The sequence below is a fragment of the Nuphar pumila genome, chromosome 1, assembly GCF_984573655.1.
Source record: "Nuphar pumila chromosome 1, dmNupPumi1.hap1.1, whole genome shotgun sequence".
Lineage (NCBI taxonomy): Eukaryota > Viridiplantae > Streptophyta > Magnoliopsida > Nymphaeales > Nymphaeaceae > Nuphar > Nuphar pumila.
Genome location: NC_143249.1, coordinates 130,631,499 through 130,644,686, shown reverse-complemented (window position 1 = coordinate 130,644,686; position 13,188 = coordinate 130,631,499).

Genomic DNA, 13,188 nt, shown 5'->3' with positions numbered 1-13,188 from the left:
TATTTTCTTTTTCAAATATTCATCTTTTTTCAAGAACCTTCTCCATTTTTCCAGGATTTTCATCCATTCACGATTTTCCCAAAACTTCATAAACTTTCTGGTGATTTCCCAATTCTTTCATCTGAGTTTCCTAAGAGATCGATTTCTATATTTTTCCTGAGAAATGCTTTTCAACTCCAAATATTTCTAAGCATACATCATATTTTTTTTTTATATTTTACAAAATCTCATAGCACATGCTTGAATTCTCTATGCATTTAGGATAGAACACAATTTCGATGATTTCACTAAGTCAAGCACATTTTTGGTCCTTGGTTCGATTACCCCTGTTAAGGGCGGCAGGAACGGTCGAACCTCGTACCGACAAGTCGAGCCCCATCCCATGGATTTTCCCGCGATTTTCAAAACGGAGGCAAGTATTTCAAAACAATTTTCCAAAATCCGGTCAAGTTTGAATCGCGAAAGCATTTTCCTCTCTCTCCCGCAGGGAAGGGAAAACGGGAACCCTATTTTCCTCCTTTCGCAAAAACCCCTTTCAGATTTGTTCGCCCAAACTCCGATGGTCCCATCATGGTTTCTTTATTTGAGAAATTCGTATAGTAGATTTCCCCACTTAGGTTAAGGGTCAAACCTGAACCTTCTGCGAGAGGTCATTGATTTCAAAAGCTATTTCAGTCTCAGCAATGAGACACCCCATTTTCGTCCCCTTTTCAAAGCTTTAGAGAACCCTATTTTCCTCCTTTTGCAAAACCCCTTTTGGATTTGTTCATCCAAACTCTGAAGGTCTCATTATGGCTTCTCCATTTGAGAAATCCATATGGTAGATCCCCCCTTTCAGGTTAAGGGTTAAGCCTGAACCTCGCTCCGCGAGGTATGTTCCTTTTTCAGGTTTGGGTTAAACCTGAGTCTCGTTTCGACGAGATTCCTCATTTTGACGAGATGTTTTCTTCCAGTCCCATCATAGTTCTTCCCATCTAGAAATCCATGCTTCATATATCCACCAAGAAAGGACTTTACGTGAGCTGCATCTCACGAGGCATTTTCAAAAATGTCCTATCAAGGTCCTCATGTATTCATTTCCCCATTTCGAATTCATCTTGATATATCTTCGTCCCATCTAGGTTAAGAGCTAAACCTGAATCACTCCAAAAAGCGTATCTTGTCTCATCCATGAGACTTGATCAAAATCCTTATTCCACCATTTTGGGATTTTCATCCAAAAGTCCCATCACGATTTCCTCATTTTCTGCTCAATCATATCATTTTTGAGAATTTCGTGTCCCCAAAAACCATTCAGGATAAGGTTTTAAGCTTGAGAAGCCATCTTTCAAATAAATTCTTCCACACCCAGTTCAGATCTGCTGACTGGGGCATTTTCAAAATTTGGAGTGTTATCTTTGCCACTAAGCTCGGCTTTTAACCGGCTTAGTAGCAAAGAGGGGCATCTGTGAACACCCCAAATTTTTCAAAGTTTGGTAAAAATGTCATTTTTGCCCCTGGTTCCATTTTCTGAGAGAACTAAAGTTAAATTTCAACCATTCTTCAGATTTTCTGGATTGAGTTCCATATTGATATATTCAAATTCAATTCTAGATCCAAACCTAGTGTTTTAAACCCAAATATGAGCCTCATTGTTTGATTTCCAAAGTAAAATTACAAAAATACCAAAAAATGGTTCTGAATGGCTCGGGCAGTTCATCTGGCGCTCTGTTGGATCCACAACTCTGTAGTTCTCGATTCGAGGCTTTAAAACCTCGAATATTTCCTCAAAATTCGGATATAAACCTATTTTCTGAAGAAATTTCCCCAAAATCGCCTCGAATTCTCAAAGAAACTCTTTTTTGTAAATATTTTTGCAAAAATACAAAAAATTAGTGTTTGATCTTTGTTTCCTTGTAAAATCTTAGATTTTATTTCAAAAATACAAAAAAATGGAAAAATAACACAAAAAACCAAAAAAAATGGGAAAACTACGAGAAAAACAAATGCTTTTAGAGCTTTTTTTTAAAGATTTTTGCTAAAAACCTTATTTTGAACCATTTTATAAAAAAGTTCTTTTAAACAGACTTCCTTTTTGAAAAAAGGAAAAGTTACAAACGGCTGCAGACTCGCCCCTCTCTCGCGTATCTTTCTTCTGGAAGCCTCCATCGCAGGAGGGCTCCCACTAATCGTCGATCTTCAACAGCCATCGTGGCTTTTTACCCTACATCTGCAACTGTCTCCTCGCTTGAACCCTCCACCTCTTCTTTAAGAAGAAGCCTTCACCCATGATCGGAGGATCCATTTTTTTTCTTTAACATTTCATACAACAATCCATCTTCAGGTAGCAAATTTCCTCCAGCATCCATTGGTTTTTCTTCCTGGAAGGCATCAGAGCTTCTCGAAAACCCTATAGCGAAGAGAAGTAGGCTAGCCTTCTTCCCTATTTGGTTTGAACGGAATTCTGCAGCCGAGCTCCTCTTAAACAAGAAACCTATTGATTTTTCTTTCACAGGCTTTACAAATTTTTTGCCAACTTGATCAGATTGTATCTCGTTAATGGAAGATCATTTTTTATATCTCTAAATTGAAGATTTCTTCAATGAATGTATAGTTTATATCTATAAATTTTAAATAATTTCTAAGAAGTTTTCATATCTGATTTTGATAAAAAATCAAAAAACTGTCATTTTGCCTTTTTAAGCATTTCTTGAATTTCATTTCAACTTGCTTAGATGTGTTCTCTTTAATGAAAACTCATTTTTAAAATCCGTATAAAGGGTTTTATTTCATTTTAGGTCTAGTTTATTCACATAAAATTTTTTAAATTTCTGATATGTTTATGGATTTTTCCTTTATTTTTTGGGGCATGAAAAGCCTAAATTATGGAATTTTCTTTAATTTTTCAATAATTAAAGAAAATCCATAAATGCCTACATTTATTTCTAACATGTTTGTTCATTTTTCAGGTTTTTTTTTCAATTAATGTAATTCATTCAAGGGTTGTAATAATTGTATTAATGAGAAATTTACTTTATGCTTAGTTTAGAATGAATGCGCATATTTGTTTATTTTTTCTTCATTTTAATTTGTTGTATTTTCTTTTAATTTTCTTAAAAATACAATGAAAACACGAATGACACATGCACCATTTCATAAATGATAAATAAAACTAAGTAAAGTTGGTATTTATGGCCATAGTCAGAATACGAATAATACTTAGAATTATTATTCTTTATTAAATAAAATTCGACCTACACTCTTAGGTCATTTTAAAAATTCATCATTTCTTTTCAAAAAAATCAATTCTCTTTTCTTCCTTTATTTGAATTCAAATAATTCAAGTATATTTATAGCCATAGTCATGAATATATGAAAATTAATCTTATTTTTATTCTATAAAGGCACAAAATCTCTTTTTCCTCTTTATTAGAATTTTAATAAAAAATAATTTAAAGTATATTTATGGTCATAGTCATGAATATATAGAAATTAATTTTGTATTAATTCTATAAAGTATCAAATTCCTTTCTTCTTAAAGAAAATAGCATATTCATAATTTAAGATAGAAATTGCATCATTTCTTTTCTCTTTTTCTAAAAATTCAAAAATTTCAAAGTATTTTTCATTTTCCAACCATTTTCCAAGTGATTTCAAAATTCTTTTCTAATTTATTATTAAAACATTTTTCGATTTTATTCTAAGTCATTTTCAAGTTTATTTCAAACCACTTTCAAAACATTTTCAATTTTGGATCAACTATTTTCAAGATAATTTCAAGTTTATTCCAATTCATTTTCCAAAATATTTTTAAACTTATTCAAAGTATTTTCAAATTTTTAGACTTTCAAAAATCCTCCTTTTCAAAAATAACTTTAAAATTTCAATTTCAATTTTCCATTCCATTTCCAAAAATTCATTTTTCAAATTTTAATTCTAATTTCAATCTAAATCTTAAATTTCAATTTCAATTTTCAAAATAAACTAAAGTTCCAAAATAAATCTCAAATTTAATTTCAATTTTCAATTCTCCAAATTCAAAATAAATTCATTTCAAGATTCCAATTTCGATTTTCATTTTCAAACTCAATTCTTCATTCTAAACTTTAATCTTAATTCCATTTTTTGATTTCAGAAATTCCATTTCAAATTTCAGTGTTAAATTTAACTTCCATTTCAACTTTTAAAATCCAAAAATTTGATTTCAGCTTGCAAATTCACATTCAATCTTTCAAAATCTCAATTTCAAACTTTAAATTCAATTTTCCATTTTCAATCTCATTCTTTTTCAATTCCATTTTTGATTTCTAGTTTCATTTTCAATTCATTCTCAATTTCAATCTTTAAATTTAAATTTTAATTTTAATTTTAATTTTAATTTTAATTTTAATTTTAATTTTAATTTTAATTTTAATTTTAATTTTAATTTTAATTTTAATTTTAATTTTAATTTTAATTTTAATTTTAATTTCAAAGTTCAATTTCGAACTTCCAATTTCATTTGTAATTTCAACTCTTTCAAGTTCCAATTTTAAAGTTCAAAATTTTATTTTTAAAATCAAATCAATTTCAAGATCTAAATGATTTTCAAAATCATTTCAAGTCTGTTTCAAATCTATCTTCAAATAATCTTTCAAATCAATTTTCAAAAAATTACTTGAGAATTCATTTCTTGAAATATTTCTAAGTATTTTTCAAATCAAAACAACTTTCTCAAAAGCATCCATTTTTTTTTAAGTTCAAAATCATAGAACAAGCATGATTCTATGTGCATTTATGACTTAAAATAATTTCTTAGACAAATTTTGGCAAAACAAAGGCATAAATTCGATAATTACCCCTGGTAAAGGCGCTAAGAATGGTTGAACCTCGTACCAACGAGCGAATCCCATCTCTTCATTTTCTTACAAATTTCTAAAAAATGAAGGCGAGTTATTTCAAAATCTATTTTCAAAAGGTCAAGTGAGACCTTGCGAGAGTGTTTCTCTTTTCCCTAAAAAGGAAGAAGAAAATTTTTTGCAACGATGACAGGTTTGTTGATTGAGATGAGACTCGTCCTCATCTGATCGAATTAATGCTTTTGCCTTGTTTAAATTTTGTCTAAGTCATTATTCCATAAATGTCAGCTTCATTTTTATGCAAAACTTAGAATCCTAGACTCTGACCCAGCTAACATAATGCATCTAGGCTTAAGCATGGTTTGGTAGGACCAAATTGAGGAGATTTATTCATGTTCACTTAGACTTAGGTTTAAAATACAACCCTCCTCAATCTAGGGATTGAATGCAAACAATGTATGCAAGTCTGTGCTTCTTTATCATTTTCAAAATTCTATCTCTTTAGGACTTTGCATTAGAGACATCTGATTTCTTGCATGTTGATCATATTTTTTGAAAACATCCCTCACCTATATTGTCCTGGTCTTCACATTGCTGGGTTTTCTCACTAAACCATAGTTCAGAAAAAAGCCTCACAACTGGGCCACTTATTTGCGCTAATACCCCCCTACCATGTACTAAGGGCCATAGTCCAAAGTATATCGACAAACGTTCAAGGATGTTGGAAAACCATTACCTTAGAACCAGAGATATTTTTTATGCCACATACTTTGAGCTTGGGCTCAGGTATATCGACATATATTGATTGGATTCAGATAGTCTAAATCTTAGAGTTAGGATTAAGGTCCTACAATCTCTTTCAAATATTACATATTAGAGTCGGCTTTTAGGGAGTGTTGTTTGTGCATCCTTGTTTGTACATCTTTGATTCTGTAATACTTGCATATTTTCTTATATTTCCTTACCTTTTCCAGAATAATGTTTCTCAAACCTTGGGCATTTCTTTCAATTTTTTCCCTCTACTTTCAAAACCCAGGTGTATATTTCCTTCTTTCTTCATTTCTTCAAAATATTTTTTCTTAAAAACCCTGGAAATCCCTTTCTAAATTCTACTTTGTTTTCCAAAAACTCCAGGTGATTTTCTTAACTTCTTCTGGATCTCGAATTTCCAACCTTATTTTAATCCTGCCTGCTATTTTCTCAAAAATTGTATATTTTCCTCTTTCCTTTTTCTCCTGGATTTTTTTCCTATATTTCAATCTTGCTATATATTTTCAAAACTCTTCACCTTATTTTCTTCATGTTTTTCAGTAAATCCCCTGATTATTTCAACGAGAAATTGTCAGCATAAATCTTCTATTTTGATGACCCCGCCTGGATAACAAGGCATATTTTTTGTTTACTTCCTTTATGGGATTAATAACGCAATTGTCACGACTGCCATGATGACTCAATCCCTGGTAATGGGATATCTTTTTCAAATTATCCACTTAATTCTCAAATATCTCCTTCATCATCTTTCAATTTTTTTTCCAGTTTGAACCATTCCTTTTTGTTTAAACAAAGAGCTTTGGCATTGTAACATGGTTCAGACGAAATTCAAGAAGAAAATAGTGCTGCCTTAGTACAACATCAGCAACAACAAAGAAGAGATGGATTCTCCAAGATCAGCCAAAGGTCAGGGTCAGACAGGCGGCAATGACATCGATCCCGCCATGTAGGATTTATTTCAAAAGATGATGATCACGATGCAATCAGATAAAGCTAAGGCAGGTTCAGGAAAAAGGCCATCCAAAAGGAAATCGAAAGGAAATCTCATGAGAAAACCTATCAAAGTTACCAAGAAAAAGGCTCAGCTTGACAACAATTCAGAAGGGGCAAATTTTGTGGAAGAAACCTCAGATGTAGAGCAAGAGGCATTTCTCTGAACTCCAAAGCTTGAGTCTACCAAACAGTTGAGGCCACAACCAGCAATCGATGATCCAATCTAGCTTCAGCTGAAAGAGATGACCCGTATGGTCAAAGATTTACAAGCTCGAGACAAAGGCAAGAAGGTCTATACAAGCGAGGATTTCTATGATGGCCTCGAGGGGGATGATGACCTAGAAGATCTTCCCCGCAAATTTATCAAGTTTAATGGGAACGAAGATCCAAAAGCTCACCTTGCAACGTTATTTGCTGAATGCACCAGATCCAGGAGCGATAACCGGGCACTCTTTAGATGCTTTCCTCATAGCTTAGAAATCACAACGAAATAGTATGTCGAGCATATCAATCTGATTAAACTGCGAGCATTTGATAAGCTGATCAATATTTTCATTGAGCATTTCTTGTTTAACACTGAAGCTTTGCCAACATTAAATCATCTGTGCAATCTAAAACAAAATGACAATGAGAAAGCCAGAGACTTCATTCGTAGGTAGAGAGACACCTGCAACAAAAAGAGAGCTCATCTCAGAGGAGCACGCGCTCCAGATTATCCTGAACAACTTCTCTGAGCCTCTCAAAGGCCTTATTTTTACTTCGCCTTCCAAGTCTTTCATTGAGCTTACTGAACGAGCAGAATGGCTAAAGATGGGGATGGAGAACAGAGTCTATAAAGGCATCACCCTCGTCAAGAATAGTCAGAATTCAAAGAAAAAGACAAATTTCACCTTCTCCGCCAACTCCATCAATAATGACAGCAAAACTGGCAAAAACAACCATACAGGGTAGGGGAAAAGTCTTCCAAGCAGAACAACAAACCAGTGTAGTCCAACCTCCAACCAAAGGAAAAGATAAAACGTGATAGTTGGGGTAGCGGCCATAAGTTTACTCCCTTAGAGTAGCCGCTCGAAGAAGTCCTTGAATACATGCTGACCAAGGGATTAGTGAAGCTCCCAAGAGCCACAGACCCTCCCACGATCATGGGAAGATTCACGAATCAGTTCTGCAAATTCCATCAGGTGGAAGGACATGACATCGACCACTGCTTTTCTTCAAAAATCTCATTCAAGACTGCATTGACAAGAATCTCCTTATTGAAGATGAAGAGGAGGACTAGTTAGCCATCCTGACCAAGTCTTTCCCTGATCATTCAAACTGACAATGCCAACACTTTCGCATTTCTCATTTTTGCTTTTGTCATTTTAAAGAGACAATGTAGTATCATTTCTTTCCTTTATCACTCTTTCTTCAATGCTTCAATAAAAATCATCAATTTTCCTCATAGCTTGGTGCCATTTTCTTTTGCTTATTTTTCTTTTTGCAAAATGTCTGGCGAGGGATGATTTCTTTCAGAATGTCTTCTGAATCAATCAAGAAGCTTGTTACCTTGTTATCTTCATAAAGCATTCTCCAATATCCTTTTCCCCTGTTACACTGGGGCATCTTTTGAAAAATTTTCTTTACTTCAAAACATCTTGTATGCAGGCAGGATTAAAATCTTTCATCACCAATTATCCATCAATTTTTTCCTTTAATTCTCCTTCAGGATAAGGGATAATCCTGACATAATTTATGAGAGTGATAGTATTACCTATAGGCGTCTATCCAAAATTATGAATTTTTGATTTTTTTTTTCAAAATCCCAATCGTGGTCACTGAGGGCTTTCAAAACAACAGTCATATTTAAAATCAATCCCTGGGTTGAGTCTTCCTATCAAACTAGCTTTAAGGGTTAAACCTGAGCCTCATTCTTATGAGGTATTTCATTTTCCGATCAGGTTAAGGGTTTAAACCTGTGTCTCATTCTGATGAGGTATTTCATTCCCCGATAAGGTTAAGGGTTTAAACCTGATCCTCATTCTGATGAGGTATTTCATTTTGCCTTTCAAAATAAGGGTTAAACCTGAACCATTTCTCGTAAAAGGCCATTTTTCAAAAGCTATTCAGTCTCAGTCATGGGACGCCCAAATCACTCCCTTTTTCAAAGCTTTTAGGAAAAACCATTTTCATTGTCTTCTTTGCGACCCCTCGTTTCTACACGAGGTGCTTTCCGTCCCTTCCAAGTTAAGGGCAAAACCTGAACTTCACTTCTACAAGATGAGTCTTTCTTCATCATTCTCTATTTCATATTTACCATTTTCATCAGGGCTCATTTCCTCATAACCAGTCAGATCCTTCTAACTGGGGCATTTTTTTTATTTATAGCCCAAATTTGGTGTGTTTTTCTTTGCCACTAAGCTCAGCCCTAAATTTGATATTCCATAGCAGAACCGTGACTCTGTTGGAATCCTGAATGAGAGAGCTCTCTTTTTACTCTTTCGTTGAACTCCTTTTCAGGTAAAGAAGAAGAAGAGAAGAGAGGGGAATCAGAGAAGAGGAAAGGGAAACTGGAAAAGAAGAGGGTCGATCGGATGCCAGAAGGGTGGAAGGGTGAAGAAGCGGTGATCTCTCTACATTTGGAGAATGTATAGTTTATGCACACCAATTTTCATGAGTTTTTTTATTTTTTATGGAATAACACTTGATTTTCATCATATTTTTTTCTTCCTCTATTAGAATTTAAGATGTAAATTAACTTAAGATATATTTGTGGCCATAGTCATGAGTTAATTTTATCTTAAATCCTATAGAGGCACAAAAGTTTATTTTATTCTTTATTAGAATTTAGATATAGATTAGATTATAATATGTTTGTGACCATAGTCATGAATGTATTATGATTTAATCTTATTTCAATTCTATTAAAGAATAAAATATGCTTTTAAATTCTTTCAAAACATTTATCATTTAGGATAGAATTGCATTCTTTTTCAAATTATTTTTAAGTTATTTTCCAAATTCCAAGTGATTTTTGAAATGAACTTTCAAAATACAGTTTTCATTTTCTAAATTCAAAATCATTTTCAACTTTTATTTACAAAATCAAATTCACCTCTCCCACTCGCTTTTGAATCTTATTCCAAATTCTCATTTTCCAACTTTCTAAACTTCACATTTGCTGAATTCCATATTCTAACTTTAAAATTCATCTCAAATTCAAATATTAAAGTTCAAATTCTTTATTTCCATTTCAAAAACTAAAAATCTCCAAGTGCTATCTAATTTCAGAATTCTGAGTTTAATTTTTCAATTCAACTCTAAATTGAGTTCATTTCGAAATTCAAAATTAAATTTTGAGATCGACTCTGAGTTTCTAAATCGATTTATCAAATTCAATCTTGATTTCAAGGAAGATTTCAAAATCAATTCAAGATTTCCAAATTCAATTCAGTTTTCAAATTCAATCCTGATTTCAAATTCCAAGTCTAAATTCAACTTCTATTCTCAATTTCAAAATCCAATTTCAAAGTTTATTTTAAAGTAATAAATTTCCAAATTCTAAATTCATTCTTTAAATTTCTATTTCAATTTCAATTTCAAATTCCAATTTCCAAATTCATTTCCAATTTCAAAGTTAAACTTCAATTCCAAAAATAATTCAAAATTCTAAATTCTATTTCCAAGTTCAAATTCTGTCTTCAAAATCAATTCCAAAGTCTCAAATTCAATTTTCAAATTCCAACTTCAAAATTCAGTCTCTTATTTTCCAATTTCCCTCTCTTACAATTCCATTTTCGATTTCCATTTTCAATTCAAATTTTAAATTCAAAAACTCTCACAATCTCAATTCTATTTTAAACCCTTGATTTCAGTTGCAATTTCAACTCCCAAATTTCAAATTTCCTTTTTAAATCTCTAATTCACTTTAAATTCCAAGTTTAGATTCAAATTTCAGTTTTCCAAAATAAGTTCAATTTCTGAACCACTTCTTCAAGGATATTTTCAAACTTATTTCAAAATCACTTGGAAAAGTCTAAAATTTCTAAAGCATGTCTCAAAAGCATACATCTTTGCATTTTCATAAGCACAAGCATGATTCAATGTACATCTAGGTTTTTTAGAATAATCACTTAGACAAATTTAGGCAAAGCAAAAGGCATTGATTCGATCCTTGATTCAATTACCCCTAGTAAAGGCGCCAGAAACTGTTGAACCTCGTACCGACGAGCGAATCCCGTCTCTCCATTTTTCTCGTAAATTTTCAAAAATAGAGTTGAGTAAATTTTCAAATCTTTTTCAAATAAAGGTCAAGTAAGACCTTGCAAAAAAGGTTTTCTTTCTTTTTCCTCTTCAAAAAGGGAAAAAAGGCTAGAAAGGAAAAGGAAAGGAAAATGAAAAAGAAATTTTTTTGCAGCGATCACAAAAGTGATTACCGTGATAGGACTCATCTTTGTCCAGTCGGATTTATGCCTTTTGCCTTGCTTAAATTTGTCTAAGTCATTATTCTATGAATGTCAGCTTCATTTTCATGCAAACCTTAGGAGCCTAGACTCTGTCCCAGCTGACATAATGCATATAAGATTTAAGTATGGTTTGGTAGGACCAAATTGAGGAGATTTATTCATGCTCACTTAGACTTATGTCTGAAATACAAATCTGAATCTAAGGATTGAATGAAAACAATGTATGTAAGTCTGTTGTTCTTTATGATTTTCAAAATTCTATTTCTTTAAGACTTTGCATTAGAGCCATATGGTATCTTGCATGTTGAGCATGTTTTCAAAAACATCCCTACCTATATTGTCCCGGTCTTCACGTTGCTAGGCTGTGTCACTGAACCATAGTTCGGAAAAGAGCCTCACAACTGGACCACTTATTTGGGTTAACACCCCCTGCCACGTACTAAGAGCCATAGTCCAAAGTATATCAGCAAGCGCTCAAGGATGCTGGGAAACCATTACCTTAGAACCGAAGAAATATTCTTATGCCATGTACTTCGAGCTTCGGCTTGAGTATATTGACGTATCTTGATTGAAATCAGATGATTTAAACCTTAGAGTTAGGATTAAAGTCCTACCAGCCTTTTCAAATATTGCATTTAGAGTCAGCTTCTAGAGAGTGTTGTTCTGTGCATCATTGCTTGTATAGATTTGCTTCTTTTGTGAATATTATCTTGTAAATCCTCATTTACTTCACATTTTTAAAAACCTTGACATTTATTTCAAAAATTTCTTCTATTTCTCAAATCCAGGTATGTATTTCTCTTTCTTTATTCTTTTTAGAATAATTTTCGTAAACCTTGGATATTTTCCAAGATTTCCCTATATCTCTCAAAATCCAAGTTATACATTTCTCTCTCTTTATTTTATCAGAATAAATTTTCGTAAAACTCCCTTTTACAGATCTAAAACATGATCTCCCATTAGAGAGATATGAATGCAACAAGTTGGTTTTAAGTCAGAATAATGCCTGAAATTATAAATAGACATGGTTCCGACTTAAAATGCAAACGAAATAAACATACTCTATAGAAATGAATAAACTTTTACTGAGATGAACTATACATGCAGATAAAGAGTATCCTTTTTATAGATCTTGAAAATGATCTCCCATTAGGGAGATATTACTTTAACAAAATGGGTTAAAAACCAAACCCTAAAAGTGACACAATATAAAAGGGTTGTGGTTTTTTGCCAAAATCAGATATGAAAATACCATAGAAATTGATAAAAATTGGTATGAAGAAACTAGATTCAATGCTGGAGATTTTTCTTTTTACAAATTTGAAATATCATCTTTGGTTAGTGAGAAATCACTCCAACAAGTTGATCTAATTTCAAGGAAAATTCGGATGAGGCTAAATAGCAGGGTCCGGATCCCAATTTTTTGAGGGATCAACCAACTCAGATTGATCTAATTTTGGTGGAGATCCTGAAAACATATGTATGATGATTCAGTAAAAAAATCAGATCAAAATAACATCTAAATATATGTGAAATAATGAAAGCAAAAATTGACCATAATTGAAAATATCATCTCAACATAATTGAATGGAATAAAATCTCATAAATGAATTGATCAAATGATCAAAACGTGAGATCTACCATTCTAGATCATAGATGATAATGAAAATAATATAAAAACATAAATGAAAACATCTAAAATAAAATTAAAAGCATTGAGGCATAAATTGAAATTGATTTTGCCCATAGAATATGGAATTTGATCTATTGAAGATCAAATCCCAATTCTAAATGGCTAGAATAAAAATGCACATTTAATTGATCAAAACATAGAAATAGAAATTAACGTGGAATTAAGCTAGATCTATATTGCTATTATATGCTATTGAAAAGAAATTGCAAGAAAAAAGAGAAAAAGGGGGGGGGGCAATTTTGAGAAAAAGAAAAGAAAAAAATTAGAAAAGAGGAGAGAGAGGGCCTACCTTGGGTTGGAGAACTTCTTTCTCCTTCTTCACTTCATCCACCAAGAGAGCCAAGAGAGGAGGAGGAAGAAGAGAAGAGAAGAGAAGAGGAGAACTCCTTGATTCTCTCAATTTCTCAAACTTTAACTTATTGAAAAGAGAGACCCCCAAGGGGTCTATTTATAGTTGAGATTGAGGATG